This window comes from Hemicordylus capensis, chromosome 2, assembly GCF_027244095.1.
Source record: "Hemicordylus capensis ecotype Gifberg chromosome 2, rHemCap1.1.pri, whole genome shotgun sequence".
NCBI classification, from domain to species: domain Eukaryota; kingdom Metazoa; phylum Chordata; class Lepidosauria; order Squamata; family Cordylidae; genus Hemicordylus; species Hemicordylus capensis.
Window position 1 is genome coordinate 327,794,173 of NC_069658.1, and position 21,452 is coordinate 327,815,624.

The 21,452-nt window shown below is 45.2% G+C and overlaps 1 long non-coding RNA gene across 1 annotated transcript in view; it reads left to right on the forward strand.

Moving 5' to 3' along the window:
- Nucleotides 1–8,729, forward strand: part of LOC128346478 (uncharacterized) — a 34,422-nt gene extending 25,693 nt beyond the window's left edge. The window contains exon 2 of the long non-coding RNA XR_008316985.1: nucleotides 8,267–8,729. This is a non-coding gene — a long non-coding RNA (uncharacterized LOC128346478). The remainder of the gene's footprint in view (nucleotides 1–8,266) is intronic.
- The last annotated feature ends 12,723 nt before the right edge of the window (nucleotides 8,730–21,452 follow it).

The following is a 21,452-nucleotide window of genomic DNA, read 5'->3' on the forward strand; positions in this document are numbered from 1 at the left end:
GTTTCCAGTGAAAAAGAGCACTGTGCTACTGCCCAGAAGTGGTTAAAGGTATTCTGCAGCAGCCCTGTTGCTACATCGTCGGGGCTGCCTTTGCAGTCGTACAGCAGCCCCAGTGGGTCCCTACTGTTGACAGACAGCTGTGCAGACTGTCACCCATTAAGCAGAGATTTGGAGGAAAAGAGAGGTGAGACACGATACTTGTTTTAGAAGGGGGTTCCAGGTACACAGCTCAGCAAGGGAGAATGGGTGATAACATCAACAATCATGTTAGGACATTGCTGGAACTCTAAATTGCAGAGCGGCTAAGGAAGTTGTTTGATATACCAGAGGCAGGAAATCTTACAGCTCTGGTACATCTATGAGCAAGCAAGCTTGACCAGTGTTTTCATTGATGGTCCCAGTTTACAGATTTTGCTTGTATGCATATTTCAGGGATTTTTTGGATTCTGTATATTTTGTCTAATGCCTTCAAGTCTAGCTAAAACACACACACTTACTTGCTAATGCTTGTCCCTTCATGAAGTATCCATGGCCTGTCCTTATAGCTGTAGGATTAGGAAGGAGGGCTTCCAGGCCAGAGGGGCGAGCTTCCATGGTTCCTTGAGTGCAGGTCTGGTATCACATGGCTGGGCAGCCCAGGGCTCCAGTGCCCTCAGATGGGCCCACTGCTGACACTTGAGACCACCTCTCAAAGGTACTCATAGCCTTTCAGGCTGTGGTGGTGGAGCAAATCTGGGGCCACACCCAGATAGAAGAGCGCTCATAGAGAGCAGTTTGTCAAGGGTGCCCAGAAGCCTGGAGCCCTGCTTGAGACCCTTTTAGTTAATGGTTTTGTAAATCAACCACCATTACTCATGCAACAACAGGCTCCCAAGTGCAGCTGAAGGTTTGGAAGGAAAATGGAAAAGACTGGAAAGATGTACAGCAAAGGGCCAACATATACAGCCATATTTGTAATTTACTGCAAATCCAGGGAGCAGCTTGGTTACATAAAATGGCTATCACAGATCCATTATTGTGGATAAAGGTTTCTTTAATTACATGAATGCAGTAACTGTGATATGTAACAATGACCTCCGCTAATTTTGTTCATTGACCCGAAGCAACCCTCATAGCAAGGGAATATTCTAACCAACTCTAAAACTGAATGGAAAATCCTGTAGCACACATTCCTAGAGATATACTGCCATCTAGTGGGAAATCTGCAGTGGTGCAGATGCTTCTGTGCCAGGCAAGGTTCTGCCTTGCGTTGTCCCATATTATATGGATTTAAAGCAGGTAGTTGTTGTCATATCCACACAGATGGAAATGGCAGATACTTCATTCATAACACTGTGATGCCTTATAGCAGATTTATCAGAAACAAGGAAAGGCAATACTAAAAAGGCCAAAACACAAAATGTGGGCAGGGTTGGGGAGAGGCATAAAGCCTCAAATGGATGCTCAGGGCGATTTCCAGACTAGTTGCTGGAACAGCAGAAAAATGCCTCCAGTCGCATTCAGAACATAAACAGCAGGGGGAGCAGCGTTGCAGCAACTAACAACCTGAAAAAACAGCAACTTTTTCAAACCAGATGTACGACATCCTTGCTCTATATCGCAGTGACAAATTCGAAACAAGGCACTGGAGATGTGAATGGCACCCTGCTGTCCACATAGGGACTGTGGTGTCACGATGCAGGAAGTGTGAAAGCACACTTCCAAGATACGTCCGTTGTAGGGTCTAGTCTGGAAAGCACCCAGGAGTAGAAAAGCTGTATTTTTCAGTACTAAACCTGGTCAAATGTAGGATCAGTTATGACTGGGGTGTGAAATGTAGTTGCATGGGTGTCACGTGATGGTCATGGAGATGGAATTTTTAAATGCTATCATATACATTAATCTGTGTTAGACCTTCCCAATCCAGGACTCTGTCCACTACTACGCTACACAGCCTGTAACTCTTCCATATGTACAAACAGTTTTGTTATTGCCAGGGGTGTATCTAGGGTGGGGCAGGCAGGGCACGTGCCCCGGGCACCACTTGAAGGGGGCACCATTTCTTAATTATTATTTTTTTAAGCCTGCCAAAAACAAAATGGCCACCGCACATGCTCAAATGGCCTCTGTGAGGCCCTAGGCCATACCAGGCCTCACAGAGGCCACTTGAGCATGCATGGTGGCCATTTTGTTTTCAGCTGCCATTTTTTTTTAAAAAAAAATAATTTTAAAAATGGCCACTGCACATGCTCAAATGGTCTCTGTGAGGCCCTAGAGGCCAGCAGGGGGGAGGGGGGGCCTTTGCAGACTCCCAGCCACAGCCTTTAGGAAGCCCCCCGAAGGGGCTACAGGTAATTTATATATATATATATAGAGAGAGAGAGAGAGAGAGAGAGAGAGAGAGAGAGAGAGAGAGAGAGAGTCACTGTACACATATTCAGATATGTGACTTGTATGTGACCTTCAGACTTGTATTTTTCAGCTGATATTATGGTAAAGTTATCTGAAAGATGGGTGTCAGATGTTTTGAAAGGGGGCGCAATTTCAATGCTTGCCCTAGGTGCTATTTTCCCTAGATACGCCTCTGGTTATTGCAATTTGCTCTGTACACGGCAGTTCCTATGTGCAATTGAAACTTTAACTGACCTTTTTGGACTGCTGGTTATGTGGTGCTTGACTTCTGTATCACAGTGGTTCACTCTCCACAAAGTCCTTGCAAACCTCAGTGTTGAAAAGACTTGTGTAAAGGAAGTACTGTATGTACTTCCTTGTGTAAAGGAAGAAGTTCTTGAAGTGGATTTAGAACTGATATTGAATTTATTAGTGGCTAGTGTGCATAGTAGCAAAATGGAAATTGCATGGGGCCCCATCCCTCCATAACTGGTTTGAGAAAGTCTGGCATACTGCCCTGATGATAAAATTAACCTATGATTTAAAAAGCATTAGAAGAAAGGGGGCAAGACAGATTTCTGGAGAGATTTCTATTGTATTGTATTGTATTGTATTGTATTGTATTGTATTGTATTGTATTGTATTGTATTGATTTAAAGATTTAATATACTGCCCAATCCACAGACTCAGGGCAGTGTACAAAACAAGAACAACAGCTGAGATTTTTTTAAAAGAAAAAAAAATCTTCAATAAGGTCTTAAAGGCTAAAAGGGAGATGGAACCTACTTATAGGCTACTGGAACAATATTATACAGGATGATGACTCTATGCTTGCAAGATTTTCCTTTCTTTAGAGAATATTATAAAGAGAAGATAAAAGGAAGTATAAATTTTAAATAAATTACTAATTCTAATAATGTCCTAACAACTGTAATTGGTAATATTTGTGTGTTTTTTTTTCCTTTTGTAACTTGCAACTTTGCTACACATAATATAGGTAAAGGTAAAGTGTGCCATCCTGTCATCTATTACTCCTGGCGCCCCCCACAGAGCCCTGTGGCTGTCTTTGGTAGAATACAGGAGGGGTTTACTATTGCCTCCTCCCGCACAGTATGAGATGATGCCTTTCAGCATCTTCCTATATTGCTGCCTATATTGCTTCCTATATGGCTCTTATAGCACCTGCGGGATTTCTGATATTTTCTAATTGTTAAAAAAAGACAAGACTACAATTTCAAGGAAACCTTGTACCTTTCCCAGGGCTCCAGGAGGAAACATGCTGCCAAGAGTAATTTTAAAATGATGCTGCTACTTTGCAACACTCTGATAAAAATAAATCCAGTCTGATTCTTGTCTGTGCTTGGCAAGTCTCTACAGGGGGTCGGGGGAGGATGGTGAGATGCAGGGAGGAGCTGAAATGGCGGAATCACTTCAGAAGCAGATTGGCCATGGTTGCTTCAATCTGAACTGAATCAAGCTTTGGTGGCAAATCAGGCTGACTCTCCTTTGAACGGAATCATCTGTCAAAGCTTCACACACCCCTTTGTATAGTCTGAGAACACATAGATGTACCGCTGATGTAAACTGCTCAGAGACAGAAGTTTGGGGTGGTCTACAAATTTAATTAACCAATGAACATGCTGTGGCTGATTGGCTTGGATGGTGAGGGAATGTCTTGTGACCTACCTTGTTCTTTTAGTGTAAGGGAGAATGGAACATTATGACTTAACTGAACTAATTCTCAGCAGGGAAACGGAGTGCATCCAACAGTTGATTGCTCCTCCTCCGTGCTTGCTCCTAGACAGGGCCAATCAGAGTAGAGTAAAAGGAGCACCCCACTGCAGGTAGGAGGAGCATACTTCTGATCCCCAGTCTCACTGATTGAGAGCCAGCGGTGCATACATCATTGCATAGTAAAGCTTTCAGAGAAGGAAAAAACAAGAAACAAACAAGTGCAGAACAAGAATGGTATTCCAACCTGAACCCTTGCTTGAGGGAAACAAACGGTAAGTTATGCCAACAATGGCCTGTATAAAAGCTAGAGACTTAAGGGTGGGGCGGATCATGCACTTCGTTTCCCTGCTGAGAATGGACTCTTCAGTCCCAGTGTTCCATTCTCCAGCAGGGGGAATGTGCATTCGGTACTATGTACTATGTTTCTACTACTTGTTGCAAAACTCTTCTTCCAAAAGAGGCAGCTGATGCCCAGCAACGTAGTTTATAATGGTGTATACATGAGGAAATATAAGCCCATGTGGTTGTTTGGCAGATGTTGATCAGAGGTGCCTGGTTAGAAAAAGCAGCTGAGGCAGTAGAGCTATGGGTAGAGTGTGCTACTACTCCTGACGGTGGGTTGACTCCTGATGATTGGTAGGCTTGGTGAATACAAAGCTTGATCCACCTGGAGAGAGAAGAGGAGGAGACCACCTTCTTTCCCAGGGAGCAGAAACTAATAGAGATAAAGAGTGACTCCAATTGCCAGAATACCTTGGTAGGTTTGAGGTAAGTTCTGATGGCACGCCTGAGGTCCAATGTGTGCCAGATTCTCTCTTTCTCTGAAGTGGGATTTGGACAGAAGGAGAGGAGAAATAACTCATGAGACCTGTAGAAAGCCAAATTGATTTTGGGGAATGAAGGTTGGGTCAGTCCTGAGTAGGACATAGTCAGGGAAGAACTGGAAAAGCTCCTTCCTGAGGGAAAGAGTGCCTAGTTCTGAAACTCTTCTAGTTGAGGTTATTGCAACTAAGAGGACCTTCTAGGTAAGAAATTTTATGTCAATGGATTTGAGTTGTTCAAAAGGGACCTTAGTGAGGGTCTATAAAACCAAGTTCAGGTCCCAGGTGGAGAATCTGTGAATGGTAGGTGGGCAAAGTATGGCTGTCCCACTTAAGAACCACTTGATGTGGGGATAAGTAGCGAGAGAGTTGTTAACTCTCAGAACTGAAGAGATCCCTGCCTCCAGTCTTTTTAAGGTGTTGGGTTGCAGTCCCTTGTCTATACCATCTTGTAAAAAGGATAGGGCAAAAATTTAAAATCACACCCTGGGACCTACACCAACCAGAAAAAGCCTTCCAGTTGGCTTGATACAGGCGTTTTGTAGAACTTCTCCTGGAGTCCAAGATTGTGTTTAATATATTGTCAAAATAAGCCTGTTTCCTCAACACCGCCCACTCAAGCGTCAAGCCTTGAGGTTCAGCCAATCCGGGTCCGGGTGTAGGATCAGACCTTGAGAGAGTAGATCTGGATCATTTCCTAGGGGGAAGCAGGTTCTAGAGAAAGCTATATTAGGTCCGAAAACCAGGTCCTACAATGCCAGGTTGGGGCTATTAGGAGCACTTCTGCTTTGTGCAGCCTGATTCTCTGAATCACCTTGTGTAGAATGGCTTGGGGAAGGAAGGCATAAAAATGACCCAAAGGCCATGGGTTAGGGCATCCATGCCGACTGCGATCGGGTGTTGAAACCTTGAAAAGAATCTCAGCAGTTTGGCATTGGAGGGGGACGCAAAAATGTCCATCTCCATTCTTCCGAATCACCTGGAAGGATTTGCTGTTCAGAGACCATTCTTCTTGGTATACATCCTGCTTGCTCAACTAGTCCACCTGAACATTGTCTGTACCCTGAACATGCTTGGCTGAAAGCAAGAGGAGATGGCATTCTGCCCAACTGAGAAGTGCACTTTCTGTCATCAGGGACTTGAAATGAGTGCCCCCCTGCCTCCTGACATGGGCTTTGGTTGTGGCGTTGTCTGTTTTGATTAGAACATGACAATGAAGGAATATTGACCAAAAGCTTAGGAGGGAGAGATGGACATCTCTCCAGCCAGTTTATGTTGTGAGCCTTCTTCTCCTGAGACCACTGCCCCTGTGCTATCTGGGACACACAGTGCCCACCCCACCTGAACAGACTGGCATCCTTTTTTTTTATTTACTTGATTTATATACCACCCTTCCAAAAATAGAGCCACCTAATGGCACAGCAGGGAAGTAACCTGCCTAAAGAGCAGGAGGCTGTTGGTTCAAATCCCCACTGGTGTGTTTCCCAGAATATGGGAAACTCTTATATTGGGCAGCAGTGATATAGGAAGGTGCTGAAATGCATCATCTCATACTGCATGGGAGATGGCAATGGTAACTTCCTTCCTGTGTTCTACCAAGAAAAACACATGGCTCTGTGGTCGCCAGGAGTCGACACTGACTCAACGGCACAACCTTTCCTTTCCTTCCAAAAATGGCTCAAGGTGGTTTACATCAAAACAAAAACAAAACAAAATAATTAAAATCATTTAAAAACAACATTAAAAATTTAAAACTGTGGTGACTTGAATTCTTTTGTGGTGGTGAGCCACAGACTTGATCTGTAGTGACTTGAATTGTTTTTGTGGTGGAGAAAGGACAGTCCAAGTCCAAGAGAAGGGAATTCCTGATTGTCTGGTGGAGATGGATTGGGCACCACAACCTGGCTGTTATCCTGTGCTGCCAGGCAGGAGGCCCCACTGAAGTGGATAGCTATAGAACCTTGTCCATGGAGCTAAATCATAGCAGGCCACCATGCTCCCTAGAAGGTGAACCAGCATAGACAGATCTGGACTCTGGAGCTTCCTGATTTTGTGGCATGTCTTGGTAATAGACTTTTTCCTTGACTGAGGAAGAAAGGTAAGTCCCTGGTTGGTGTCTATGGACACTCCCAGATGTATTATGTGACAAGATGGGTTCAGAGAACTCTTCTCGAAGTTTACCATGGAACTGTGATCTTGGAGGGTTTGGATCATGATCCTGATGTCCTCCAGGCCCTGTGGGTGGGAGGGCAATCGGATCAAAATATCATCTAAAGATGGGTAGACGTGGATGCCTTTGGTCTTCGTGCCACCATCACCTTGGTGAACACGTGTGGTGCAGAAAAAAAGATCAAAGGGCAGAGTCTGGTATTGGTAATGCTGACCACAATAGGCAAACCTCAGAACTTCCTGCAAATCCCAATGATTAGGGATATGGTTAGATCCACTGCAACCAGATAATCCCCCTTCTGCAGTGCCTCCAGAATGGAGGGTCTCCATCTGAAATTTTTGCCTCCTGACAAAGTAATTTAGATGTTTTAGGTCCAACTGCTGCTTTTCTTGGGAACTAAAAAGAAAATTGAATAGATGCCTAGACATTTTTGCATCTGAGGCACCTCTTCGAGGGCTCAAATGCTCAGAAGATGCTGAATTGCTTCTAGCAACAGCTGATGTTTTCCTGATTTGTGTGATCAAGGAGAAGGGATGAAATGGCTGAATGGTTTCAACCTGTCACCTTCCCTTATGGTGTCGTGAACCCAGCAGTCTGAGGTTGGTTGTTCCCAAATTGTTTGGAGACTACAGAGTCTCCAGATTGGAGACTACCTCCAATCAGGGAAGGGAAGTCACTGTTTTTGCTAAGGGTGCTTGAAATGTTGAGGATTGTTTAGGTTGGTTTTGGAAACCCTCCTTTACTGGGACCTTGTTGTGGGACCAATGGAAGTGGTCCTGTTTGGACTGCCTGAACTTAAAGGAATGGGAAGGATGAAAGGAGGAGTCTGAAGTCCGAAACGCTTTCTTATCATCCTTGTTTTGTGAGGAAGGCATGGCCTTCTCCTCCTCTGTTGTTTCCACTAGTACCTGGTCCACAGTGCATCCCCCAAAAGCTTACTGTCAGAGAAGGCAGACAATGCTAAATTTAATCTGGATTTGTGGTCTACTTTCCAATTTTTCAACCATAAATGCCTTCTGACAGAAACATCAGCAGCCAGAGCCCCGGCTGAGAATTGGAGATAATCTAAACTGGTGTCTACCATAAAGGACACCCTCAATAATTTGTTTAGTCACTAACATAACCTTGGGTGACCTTGAGGAATAAGATCTGTCATCTCTTTTATCCATAGGACTGATGCCCAGGCAAAAATAGAGGTGGCCATTTCCGAGCGCTTGACCAGTGCTAATGCCCTGTGGGCCCTGCAAAGAATGGGATTGCAATGTTTGTTCCCAAAGTCCTTCAAAAAATATTCTCCATCTTTTGAAAGGGCTGCTCCGCTGACCAGTGTAGCCATTGGAGCATCGACTAGAGGAACCTTAAAAGCTCCATGACATCCTGTTGTGCACTGTAAAAGTGCTTGACACAGGCAGATGGATTCTTATTGGAGCCTGGTGATTTCCACTCTTCTATTAAAAAAATGGACATGGTATGTGAAGATCATGCCAGACTCTTGGGCAGTTGGAAAATCTCCTTCTCTTCCTGCATTTGGTCTCCAAAGGCCTGATCAGTGGAAGAATCAAGCTTCAGGACCCTGCGTGCCTTGCACAGAAGCAACATAAAGTCCTCCTAATTAAAGACTCTATGAGACATGACAGCATTTATTTATTATTTATTAAAAATTTATTTAAAATTTCTTATATACCACCTCCTCCAAAGACTCTAGGTGATGAACAATGATACCAATAACAATTTAATAGTAGTAGTCATCGTAAACTGCCCAGAGACGCAAGTTTGGGGCAGTATAGAAATACTTTAAATAAAATAAAGGGCAAATGCCTGACAAAACAGGTGGGTCTTAAGGGCCTTAAAAGCAGCCAGGGAGAGGGCTGAACGGATCGGGGGTGGGGGGAGAGAGTGTTCCAAAGAAGACAGGCAGCCACAGAGAAGGTCCTCCTATGGGCCCAGGCACCATGCGCTACACCAGGACCCAGGACACTTAGGCAGACCAGCTGAGAAGACCTCACAGGCCAGGATACAACCTTCCAAGAGAGGCGATCCTGGAGAGATACAGGTGCTGAGCCCATAAGGGTTTTGTAGGTGAGAACCAGCACTTTGCATTGGACCCAGAAGTGAACAGGCAACAAGTGCAGCAACCATAAAAGAGGTGTGACACTATCAAATCTATGGCCACCCATAAGGAGGGGGGCCACTGCATTCTGGACTAGTTGAAGCTTCCGAATCGTTTTCAAAGGCAACCCTAGGGAGGGCGCATTACAGTAATCCAAACGGGAGGTAAGACATGAGTGACTGTTGTTAGGGCCTACCAGTTGAGAAAAGGCCGTAACTAGTGAACCAGCCAAAGCTGGGCAAAGGCACCCCTGGCCATGGCCTCCACCTGCTGTCCAAGCAGGAGCGACCCCCAGATCACGAACCGTCTCTCTCAAGGGAAGCACAACCCTGTAAGAGATAAATTCACACATGGCAATTGGCCAGATCACAAACTGAACAAGAGCAACTCTGTCTTGGAGGGATTGAGCCTGAGCTTGTTTTGGCCCATCCAGGTTCTGACAGCCTCTAGGAGCCAGCACATGTATGGCAGCATGTGTTTGGCCAACATTACTTTCTGAATCCCCATTCATTGTTTGATGTTGCCCCATCCGAACTAGAATCCCCCAATTCCATGGCCTTATCCGGGTTCAGAGTGTGTGGGAGTTCAGGTTGTTGTGTAGCGTGATAAGCCAGAATGACTGGCACAAAGCAATCTCTAGGGCACTGCAAGCCATCCTTGGGGGCCCTGATTCTGTCCAGGGTATTGGGAGAACCCCATTCTGACCCATCAGAAGAACGAGAGTGCTATCAGAGGTTGCCAGTGCGTGTGGCCTGTTCCTGAAAGGAAGCCTCTGGTTGAGCGCTGCACCCCACAAGTTGATGGGCCTACTGCCTACCAGAGAACCCCCCTCTGAACCTCTTGCAAAACCACGCCTCAAAGCCACTCTCAGAAATTATTTGGGAGGGGCTTGTCCCCCAGAAAAGGGCCTGAGAAGTTATCCTCTTGCCCCAACTCAATGGCAGAATCAGAGCCTGCAGCCCTTAACTCAGCACTGCTCCCTGCACCCCTGATCAAAAGGCCTGGGCAGCTCATATGCACCGAGATTATTATGGCGCCTGAGGCAGGGCCTACTGGTGCCCATTTTTCTCCATCTCCATGCTGGGCAAAGCAGCTCTCCTGTGCAGTTTGGCTCCCAAGCTGCCTGAAGCCTTCTTTTTCCTGTTTGGAGACTCAGCCTGAGCTCAGCTGTTGCAGCTCACTTGGGCTGGATAGCGGGCCGGATCCCACATGGTCTATGTCTGCTTCAAGGAAGATCTTCCCAGGTCAACATATCTGCTCTCCCAGCCACTCAAGCCATCAAGGGTTTATCTTTCAAACAAACAAACAAACAAACAAACAAAAAACCCAGCCAGAGTAAACAGAGGAGTGCTAAGTCCTTGGACAGCTCCTACAACAGATGGTAGTGAGCGCAAAGGAAAAGGAAAGGAAAAGAATGGAGAAAAAAGAGTTCACAATCATTTTCTTGAGCTTTGTGGCTACCCTGCTCTTTTGGAGTGAGACAGGGCAGAACTGGGATCAGAGGGATGCTCTTCCTACCTGCAGTGGTGGCAGGGCTCCTTGTACTCTACTTGATTGGCCCGGTCGAGGAGCAAGCAGGGAGGAGCAACCCACTGTTGGATTCACTCCTTCCCTGCTGGAGAATAAGTCTAAACTAAAAATTGTTCAAACAGTTTTAAACTGAGACAGACAGACATGGAAGTACAATTTGATGGTCAAAAACCCGACTGGTTTAAGGCCAGAGTTAAGGTTATCTGATTTTGGTTCGAGTTGCACAAAGCCAAGAAACTGGAACTTAAAGACTGATGATGCCTTAACAGATATGCCACATGATCAATAATGATGTTATGCAATGGCACAAATTGTGCTTGCTTACAACCTGCTGGCCATGCAACCACACAGATGTGGGGCATCTTTGCCAGTGCCAGGCATGCCATCCTCTGCATCTTAAGTTCACCACAAAGACCAAGAAAAGTGTGGGTGCATAGAGGGCAAGCACAACTTTAAAATCACAAGCAAGCACAATTTGTGCCATTGCACATCATTACAGAACATGTGGCACATCTGTTAAGGTATCAGTCTTAGGTTCCAATTTCCTTGCTTTGTGGAACTTCAACCAAAATGAGACTCTTCATTCTGGTCTTAAACCAGCGGGTATTTTGACCATCAAATTTCAGTGGTTTGTGGAAAGGAAAATTATTACAGTGTTGGCAATCTGATACTTTGGGAGAGGGTAACATTTAATGCTGATCTAAGGAGACAGTGAATTGCATTACAATGTATATAGCTCTTAAATCAGTTGTAGTATAACAGTGCCTTACCATCATCGTGATATGCTGCAGTATGTACAACAGTATCTGGGGAGGTACACAAAGAAGACTGGCCAGGAAGTGTAGTCCTTCCCAACACTTTCCCGATAGAACTCTGTGGGGAAGGTGCTGGGAAGGACTACTCTTCCCAGTGTTGTGTGTGTGCATGCCTTTGAAGTTGGCAGAGCTTGGCAGGGCTCTTTTACTCTTAAAGTCCCCCCTTCCTGTGCTGGGAAAAGCACAGCATTGTGCACACTGTAGGTGGGAAATGGTTCTCACATGAGGTTTCCTTTGCCCAAGTGCCCCTGCTACTTGAAAAATAGTGAAGACGTGGTTTCCCCATTGTAAAACGAAGACTCTCCACTCACCCACCCACCTCCACCACCACCACAAGGACTGCTAGGAAAGAGAAGTTAGTGAGCTGGGAATTGTGGAAGTCAAGGGCAGTTTTCCTGTTAGCATTCCTGTTGTCAACTTGTGAGGTAATCTTGAGGGAAGAGGGCATCATTCTGCCTGACAGACAAGAGAAGACAGGGGAAGAGGAAGAAGAGGAATGCTGTGATTGTGTGCATGCTTATTCAGAAGCAAGACCTTATGAACAGAGGGACTTGAGCCCATATATCCTTTTATCTTCTCACTTGTAACACAACTACTCAGCTAAGGTGTGTGCGGGCATGCATGTCCATCCGTTAACTGCTGACCAGACCATTCCATGCCCCTCACCCCCCTTTCACCAAGACTTCACATTCCATCATTAATGGATGTTTCTGCTTCTGAACTAGGATTTTGAATTTTACTGCACTGGACTTCTCACAGCTTCAAAATTCAAGGCGGCACGGTATCCAGAACTCAAGGAATGGTCTGACTGAAGGTACAGATACCAACTTTGATGAAGCTAAGCAGTTCTAGGTTTCGTCAGTGGCCACCTGAAAACCTATACATGCTGCTTTGGAGGTTAGCATGCATATCCTCTAGGAAGAGTAGGATAGAAGAGGAATAGAATGGAGCATTGGTTCACTTACCATGAAGGCTTCTTCTGGTTGCTGGAGTCAAGGACATCTCGATGGGTTATCCCCCTCACATACTCCAGGGCAGGACTATGTTAATTAGCTGAAAAAACAGAAGCCTCTAGAGCCTGAGGGGGATGACCCCGCCCAGTTCTTACAGGCCAAATTAGTAGGTAAAGACTGCCACATGTTCCAAACAATTTGAACAAGCAACATAGACTATGGTGGAAGTGCGATAACACTTTGGGCTGAACAAACGGGTCAGGTATAAGACGGACTGAATCTCTTGTAAAAATGCTGTAAGCCTTGTATATAGATAATGCCGTAAGCTCTGATAAGCATCTTGCCAATATCACCGTGATCAGGAAGTCTAATTTGATTGATAATAGCCTTAACGGAACTGATTTAATTGGTTCGAATGGTGCGGATTGTAGTGCTCTCAGAACAGTATTCAGGCTCCAAGTAGGGAACCAGTGAATTGTAGGGGGTGACAATAATGTTGCCCCCACTGAGAAATCTCTTAAGGAGTGGATGAGATATACTTGGCCTCACTGATATCCCTGAAATAAGTCCCACCACTGAAGCCGCATGTCTTTTCAGTTGATTAGGTTTAAGACCCTTATTGAGGCCCTCCTGAAGAAATTGTAAGAGGTGATGGATGTTTGCCTGGCCATGGTTAACGTTATGACATGCTGCCCATCTTAGAAATGCCCTCCAGGTACATTGGTACACTCTGTTTGTAGACTCTCTACAGAACACGAGAATTGTATTGGAGACTTTATCTGATAAGCCCTGACCCTTTAGGATCTGCTGCTCAGCTTCCATGCGGCTAGGCATAACCAACTTGGGTTGGAATGCCTCACTGGTCCTTGTAGCAGTAGGTCTGGTATACGTGGAAGGAACCATGGCTCTGTCATGCTGAGATGGAGCAACTCCGTGATCCGCTGAGATGTAGAGAGTGCCAAGCAGAAGGCTCTCAGCTCCAGACAGTTGATGGAATGATTCTTCTCTGTCATCATCCATTTTCCTGTGTGAAAAGCTGTTGACAATGTGTACCCCAGCCTCTGATGCTAGAGTCTGTTGTCACTATGATCTCTAGAGGGTCTAGGAACTCCTTTCCTCCCAGCAGGTTCTGTGGTGTCAACCATCAGCGTAGAGAGTCACGTACTTGGGCTGACAGAGTAAGGAGCAGATGCTTCTTGGTGGCAATGGTAGCAGGAACCATTTAAGCTCCCTGAGATGAAATCTTGCCCAGGGAACTGCCTCCAGTGTTGCCACCATAAGGCCTAAGAGTCTTGCTAGGGTGAGGAGATACACCACTGGGACCGAATATGCCAGCCTGACCTCCATGGCCAATGTCTGGTATCTGTCTTGCGGTAGAAAGAGCTGATCCTGCTCTGTATCTATCACAACTCCCAGGTGCTGAAATCTGTGTGACAGAAGCAGTTGGCTCTTCTTGAGGTTGACTAAGAACCCATGCTCCTGTAAAGTTCTCAGTGTGGTCTGCAGGTCTGCTTCCGCTGTCTCCCTCATCGGAGATTGGACGAGCAGATCATCTAACTAGGTGAAGATCCTGACCCACTGTAGGTGGAGGTGAGCCATCAGGTGAGCCATTTGTAAACACTTTTGGGGCTGACAACAGACCGAATGAGAGGGCTGTGTACTGGCAGTCTATGCCTGCATATTTGAATCTTAGTAGAGACCTGCTGACAGGATGTATGGGTACATGGAGATATGCCTCCTTGGGATCCACTGATGACAGAAAGTCCAGGTGATGTAGCAATTCTGCTACTGATCTCAGTGACTCCATCTGGAATCTTTCATGCCATACCCACCTGTTGAGGTACTTTAAGTCCAATACAGCTCTTTTGGACCTGTCCTTTTTGGGGATGGTGAACAGAATATAATAGATGCCCCTCCCCTCCTGGCCGGGAGGTACTTGCTCCACTGCACCTATTTCCACAAGGTGTTGAATAGCCTTTGTTAATTCTGAGTGTTTGGAAATAGAGTGAGAGCGAGGTGTTGGGAAGAATCTGGGGGTGGCGGGGAAGAAGGCCGTCCAGCTCTATTCTGTAGTGGTCTTGTATTATACCCAGAACCCACCTGTCTGTTGCAGACCGCTCCCATGCGTGAAATAAGTCCAACAGGCGGTCTCCCAAGTTGGTTGGATCTGAGTCATGGCTGTTGTTTTGACTGATTTAACTGACTAAAGGCCTATTATTTCCCATCCCCCTTGATGGGAAATGCTGGTGATTCCATGAGCCTCGCTGTGGTCTGAAATCCCTATCTCGGCCCTGAAAGAGGGCCGGGAATGACAAAAGGGCTGAAAAGGTCTTTTAAAATTTGGCTTGTCTGGTTTGTTGGGAGCTGAGGGCATAGTTTTCCTCTTGTCCCTGGATTCCACCAGCACTTCCTTAAGTGTGTTCTCACTGAATAGCTTTGTGCTTTCATATGGAACAGCCGTTAAGTTCATCTTAGATGCAGAGTCTACCTGCCAGCTTTTGAGCCAGAGGTGTCTCCTGCCAACTACCGCTGTGACTGAAGCCCTGGAAACAAATCTAATAGAGTCCAGAGTCACATCGGCTACAAATGCCTGTGCCTTCTGAAGTTTTTAAAACTGTTGCCGCAGTTGCAATGGATCAGCAGGAATATCACTGAGTAAGTCATCAACCCATAACAAACTAGCTCTAGCCACCATGGAGGCAGCTGCAGATGATCAGGTTGCCAGTTCAGCCTTTTTATCTAAAGGGTCTTTTAAAAATGTCTCGCCATCCCTGGGGAGCAGCGAACCGGACACCAATTGGGTCACTGGGGCATCCGTATTTGGGCTCCTTAATAAGTCAGAAGACCCCTGTTGAAAAGAGTAGAAGCTGGATGCAACTGCCATTGGCTGTTAACAGTGGGCAGAAGCCATTCCTGTTTAATAGTTTCTGTAAAATATTCTTGCATTGGTAGCAAAATGTCTCTAGGTTTGTCCCTAGAGAAGACTAAGTCCCCTTTAGCAGTTTGATTGGACTCTGGCATTATCTTTGACTGCAAACCTATAGTTGATATTACTTTGGTCATTAGTGGGTTAAAATCCTCAGATAGAAACAAACGTTGTGACACATTGTTGGAATCAGATTCCTCCCCTGCTGACCATTCCCCTTCCTCCTTGTCCACAATGATATCGGGGTCTTGATTACCCCTGCCCATATCAGCTTGGCCCCCTCTACTTGACCCTCAAAGTCAATGATAGGTGATTTTTGCTATTCTTGTTTAGAAGGTCTAATATTCAGAGGAGTAGGGTCCCCAGAATCTGAGCTTGACTGTTCTGAGGAATGAACTCTCCTATCATAGTGTTTTTAGTTCCTTTCCCCTTTGACACAAGAAACTTTAGTATGCTTTTTCTTCTTCTTTGCCTTTCTGGGGGATGGAGGGGGGGACTCAGTGGAGGAATATTCCTCTGAAGGGGATGAGACCCATTTGCGCTTCTTAGACCTTTAACTTTTTCTTACTAGGTCTAAGCTGGTGAACTATTTCCACAATTGTTTTTTTAAACCATGCCTGCCATTCTGGGGGGACGGCTTTAGGCAAATTAGTGGCCTGATTGGAGGAACACATGAGGGAGCTCCACTCCACTAGGAAAGAGCTGACCCCTTTCCCTTGTAGGTCTTCTTGGTTAAGGTGCCTGGAACTGTCTGAGCACCAATTTTGTGGCTCTCTTAAGGCACTGGTGCTTTTCGCGCCCTTTTCGTTGCAGCCACTATCTTGGCTGCCTTCTGTCTTCTAGGATAGAAGCCCTAGAGGAAGAGTAGGATAGAAATATATAGATCTACAGTGGCAACTCAAAGTGGTTCAGAGCCTGCCAGAGAGCTAGAGAACAGTTCAGATAGCAAATAGAAGTAGTCAGAAAGAACAGTCAAAAGTCAAAAACCAAGAATCAGTCAGGAAAAAAAAGTCTCTAAATCTCTTACAGGATTCCAAGAATAGGAGCTAATTCCTCACGAGGCAGCGCAAGCAGCAGACAAGAAGGAACTGAAATGTGAGGTGCTCTACTGCTGGTACCATAGGCACCCTTTAAAGGCTCCGATATTCCTATGCCTTAAAGGGCCAGCATGCGCCTAAATGGAGCTAAAGATTCTTCCATGGCTTTCTGTGCAGATGCAGAAGACCCAGTTGTGAGTGACCATGGACCCTCTACAGAGATCCTTAGTTTCACCTCCACCCTGACTCTGCCCTAACTAACCTGAAGGAGGAGATGAAGATCTGACAGGAAAACACCAATTAAAGCTGAATGGAGGTGGGATTCCAAGTGAGTGCCATGCTCAAGAGCAGGCAGGACTGAAACTGGGAACAAGCCTCCTTCAGTGGGCTTTTAAAGTCTTGCCTAATTAGCAGAAATCCTGTAAATAGGAGGCCACAACCCAAATGGGATACCCTACACTACCAGCAAAGAACACCTAATTTTCACTCATACAACATCCTTTGACAGAATGTTTAGCAACATTTCCCATGGGTGTAGTTAACTGCACACTGCAGCCCCTACTGGGGAACTCACTTCCCAAACAATGCTGCACCAGGGCTAAAATGGTGACATAGCAATGTCTGGCACATGCTCATGGAGAACCTGTGCAATCGCCCTATACCTTGCAGGTAATTGGACATAACCCTAAATGCAGCTGCATCAGAGTGCACTAAAATTCCTGTTGAGTGGGAGAAGCCACAAGATGGGTCGATTAAAGGCTGCATAGTATTAACCTATCTAATTTAGTGACCAATCTACAAACCTTTCTACCAAGCAACCCCTACCAAGGCATTTGAATGCCTTGACATTCTTCTCCCCCACACCTTTTAGAAAGTACATTTTAAATAACCAGTCACCATCCAAGGTATGCCACTCTTCCCCCGCCCCCTTTGGATGAATGCACTGGAGTAAAACAAGTAAAAAAGAATACATTTTAGGGATAAATGAGGACTATATACACAAGATGTCCGGCTACAGTGAAAATAAGTTATTTCCACACAGTGCATGAAGCAGCCATGACCTTGGAAGAATATTACTAATGGGAACAAAACATTCATATTTGAAGTTGACCAAGATTCTGTGTAGGAAACGTAAGCAGATAAGGCTCTGTTAAAGGGTAACATAGGCTTGTGTTAGTTGATCTACAGTGTAATATACCCTACCATACACAAATAGCTTACGTGTTTAGGTAAAGAGAACATGAAGACCCAGACATAGGGAACCAAGTAGCACAACAGCTGCTGAAAAACCACTTCTGTAGTTTGGCCCCACAATACCATAGTTAACGTCAGCACAATCCCACTGTTACTTAAACCTTGGAGCTGGAAATGCCACCGTCTGACATGGAGGCAAATACTGCACACAATCTGAGCTTTATTACCAACGTAAAACAGAATCGCAACACGGGAAAGCAATTTTTGCTATAGCAACTCATCAGTCTTGTCAGGCTGGCTTATTTCTGATTAAAAATGCATAGAATTGCACAGCAGATGATGTATAAATTCATCCCAAAACATATCAGTGCTTTGCCAGTTTTGGTAGTTTGGAGATTAATGTCTAGTTTTAAATTAGAAAACTTGCTAATTATTGCTGCTGGTTAGACTATCAATTTTACTCCATTTTAGTTTGTTTCAATATAGCATTTTAAAATAGAGCACTTTGTACATTGCCTTGGGAACCTGTGGTAGAAGAGTGATCTAAATTAATTGTGGTGTCTAAATTCTGTTCCTAAGCAATCCAAGTTAGGGATACACAGGTGGATGTTGTATGTGGTTTTTTTGTTTCGTTTTCTAAAGTATGTGTTTGACAGACTGAATAGAAAAAAGGGGGAAATAGCTACTTCACCTAACAATGTAACTACATCATATCAACCACCACAACGCAATAGTAACTTCCATTGCACACATTTTACAAATCCATCTCTGCCTGAGCTGATCAACTTGAGAGTTAACAGGAAAGATCAAATGCACCACCCCATACATCTAAATAAGTAGAAAATTATTCAGGACAGTTTTCTCAAGACTCAGCCCTCAATTCTGTCCCATGCCCTGGAAAGCATTCACAGCTTTTGTTGTATCTGCTACCATGAGGACTTTTTCAGAGCTGTATACTAGCTACAAGATCTAAAACAAAGGAGCCATTTGAAGATGATACAAAGGCAGGGGATCACAAGTTCCATCCATTGGGGGACAGGAGTAATAGTAGAGGTATAAATATTCCAGAAATAATGGTTAAAGACATCCCACCAAGTAGACAAGTGAGACAAAGCAGCAGCTAGTTTGGATAGTGAAAACTTTTAAGATACTATGGACAAATTACCTCTATAAACCTACCTTTAGGTGCACAGCAACTGAGGGACTTGTCAACTGCATAATTTTAAATCTGTTTTCCTGTTAACCAAAATAAACCCTCAACTTAACTAAATCTAAGGCAAATGTTACCTGTACACTACAGCAATGATAGATAGTAATGGAACATTGTACTTACCCGAAGAGTCCATTCTCAGCAGGGATACGGAGTGCATCTGACAGTGGGTTGCTCCTCATCACTGGCTCCTAGACAGGGTTAAACCAAAACAAGGGCCCCGAGCAGCCCCCTCCTTTGTGAGTGGAAGGAGCTTCTCCTGAAAGCCCAGTTCTGACTGACTCAGATGATGGTGCATAGGGTACAAAATACTGGAGAAAGTTAATACATCAACAAACAGAAAACAGGTAGTCAAAAGACAGGCAAACAGAGAAAGCCTGAAGAATGCCTGGCAAATGCCAAGAAAAAGACTACTGTCCCCAAATAAGAAATCACTGTAACTGCAGACAAAAAACCATTAGCAGAGAGAAAGGTGGGGTGGATGCACTCTGTATCCCTGCTGAGAATGGACTCTTCAGGTAAGAACAATATTCCATTCTCCAGCAAAGGATAAGGAGTACATCTGACATAGGGACCTACATGAGCTTCAGTCCCACTAGGAGGGCCTCTCTCTGCATCCTAGGTCTTTACCACCTGCTGAAGGACCTGCCTGCCAAAGGAGTCATCAGCAGAGGACAAGGCATTAATTTTGTAATCTCTCACGAAGGTAGTAGGGCATGACCACGTCACTGCCTTACATATATCCAGCAAAGGTGCATGTGTGGAAAATGCAGTCGAAGTGGCCACACTGTGCATTGAGTGTGTCATGATGCCAGATGGAGGAGGAACTCCTGCAGAGGTATAGGCCTGAGAAATGCAAACGCAGATCCACCTCGACAAGGAGGAAGACACTTTCTTGCCCAATGAATAATCACTAAAGGAGATGAAGAAGGACTCCAATTTGCCAAACTGCTTGATCTATTTCAGGTAAACCCTAATGACCCTTCTAAGGTCCAGTTTATGCCACAATTTCTCTTTAGTGTTAGCTGGGCCAGGACAAAAGGAAGGGAGGAAAAGCTTCTGCGACCTATGGGAAACCAAATTTATCTTTGGCACAAAGGAGAAATCTGTGCACAACAAAACATAATCGGGAAAGATTTGACAGAGCTCTTTCCTGACCGATAAAGCCCCAAGCTCAGAGACCCTACGAGCCGAAGTGATTGCCACTTCCAAGACAAAAACTTCAGTTCTATGGACCTCAAAGGCTCAAACCGGTGGTTTGATGAGAGCCTGTAACACTAAGGTCAGATCCCATGTGAGAAACCTGTGTACTACCAGGGGACTCGATAGTGTAGCACCTCTCAAGAACCTCTTGATGTGCAGATGAGCTGAGAGAAAGGTGGAACAGTTAACTCTCAGCACAGATGAAATAGCCGCAACTTGCCTCTTAAGCGTATTGGATCTAAGGTCCTTATCTAGCCCACTTTGCAGAAAGGCTAACACTGATTTCACTGGGGCTGCAGGGGGAGGGACACCCGCTTCCTTGCACCACTTAACAAAAGCCTTCCATGAGACCTGATAGACCCATTTGGTGGAACTTTTTAAAGACACCAGCAGGGTATTCAAAACACCCTCCAAGTAGCCTTTTTGCCTAAGGGCGTCCCACTCAATCTCCACACCTTTAGATTCAACCACCCCAGTTCCAGGTGTAGGACTGGCCCTTGATGTAGTAAGTCTGGATTGTCCCCTAACACCAGTGGTGGTTCTACCGACAATTGTACCAGGTTGGGCCTTCAACGCCAGTCCGGGGCCACTAAGAAAGACCACCTCCGCTCTGCAGAATCTTATCTTTCGGATTACCTTGTGTAGTATTACCTGTGGTGGAAAGGCATAGAAAAGGCCACTTGGCCAACTCTGCATCAAGGCATCCAACCCCACTGCCCTGGGGCTGTAAAATCTTGAGAAAAACCTTGGGGCTTGCTGTTCATTGGGGAGGCAAACAGGTCTAGAGACATTTCCCGAATCTTTGGCATATGAGTGCAAAAGCATAGTCGTTTAACGTCCATTCCCCTTGAGCTACATTCTGGTGATTGAGCCAGTCCGCCTGGATGTTTTCTACTCCTCCGACATGCTCTGCTGAGAGTGACAGGTGTGTCTCTGCCCACTCCAACAGCAGGGTGGCTTCTGCCATGAGGGAACTTGACCGAATGCCCCCCTACCAGTTGATATGGGCTTTGGCTGTAGCATTGTCCGTCCAGACAAGCATGTGATGCTGGGCTAGGCTTGTGCATTTTGATTCGGGTACAAAAAGTTTTGTGCCCGAAAATGGCAATTTCAGAGGTTTTGTAACCAAAACAAAATCAAGAATTAAAAAACAGAGATTTTTGTTTCCAAATTGAAATGACTGTGTTTTGGACAGAATGCTTTGTTCTTCAGAAAAGCATTGCAATTGCAATTGACTTCTCCACTCCAGCTGAGGCACTGAGTGATTAGCAGAAGATAAGATATGCAAAAAGCTGTTGAGCATGAATGGCTTAGTTAAGTATGTGTTGTATTCAGTGTGGTTGAAATGCAAACTGGCCTTGCAAAGGGATTTGGAAGAC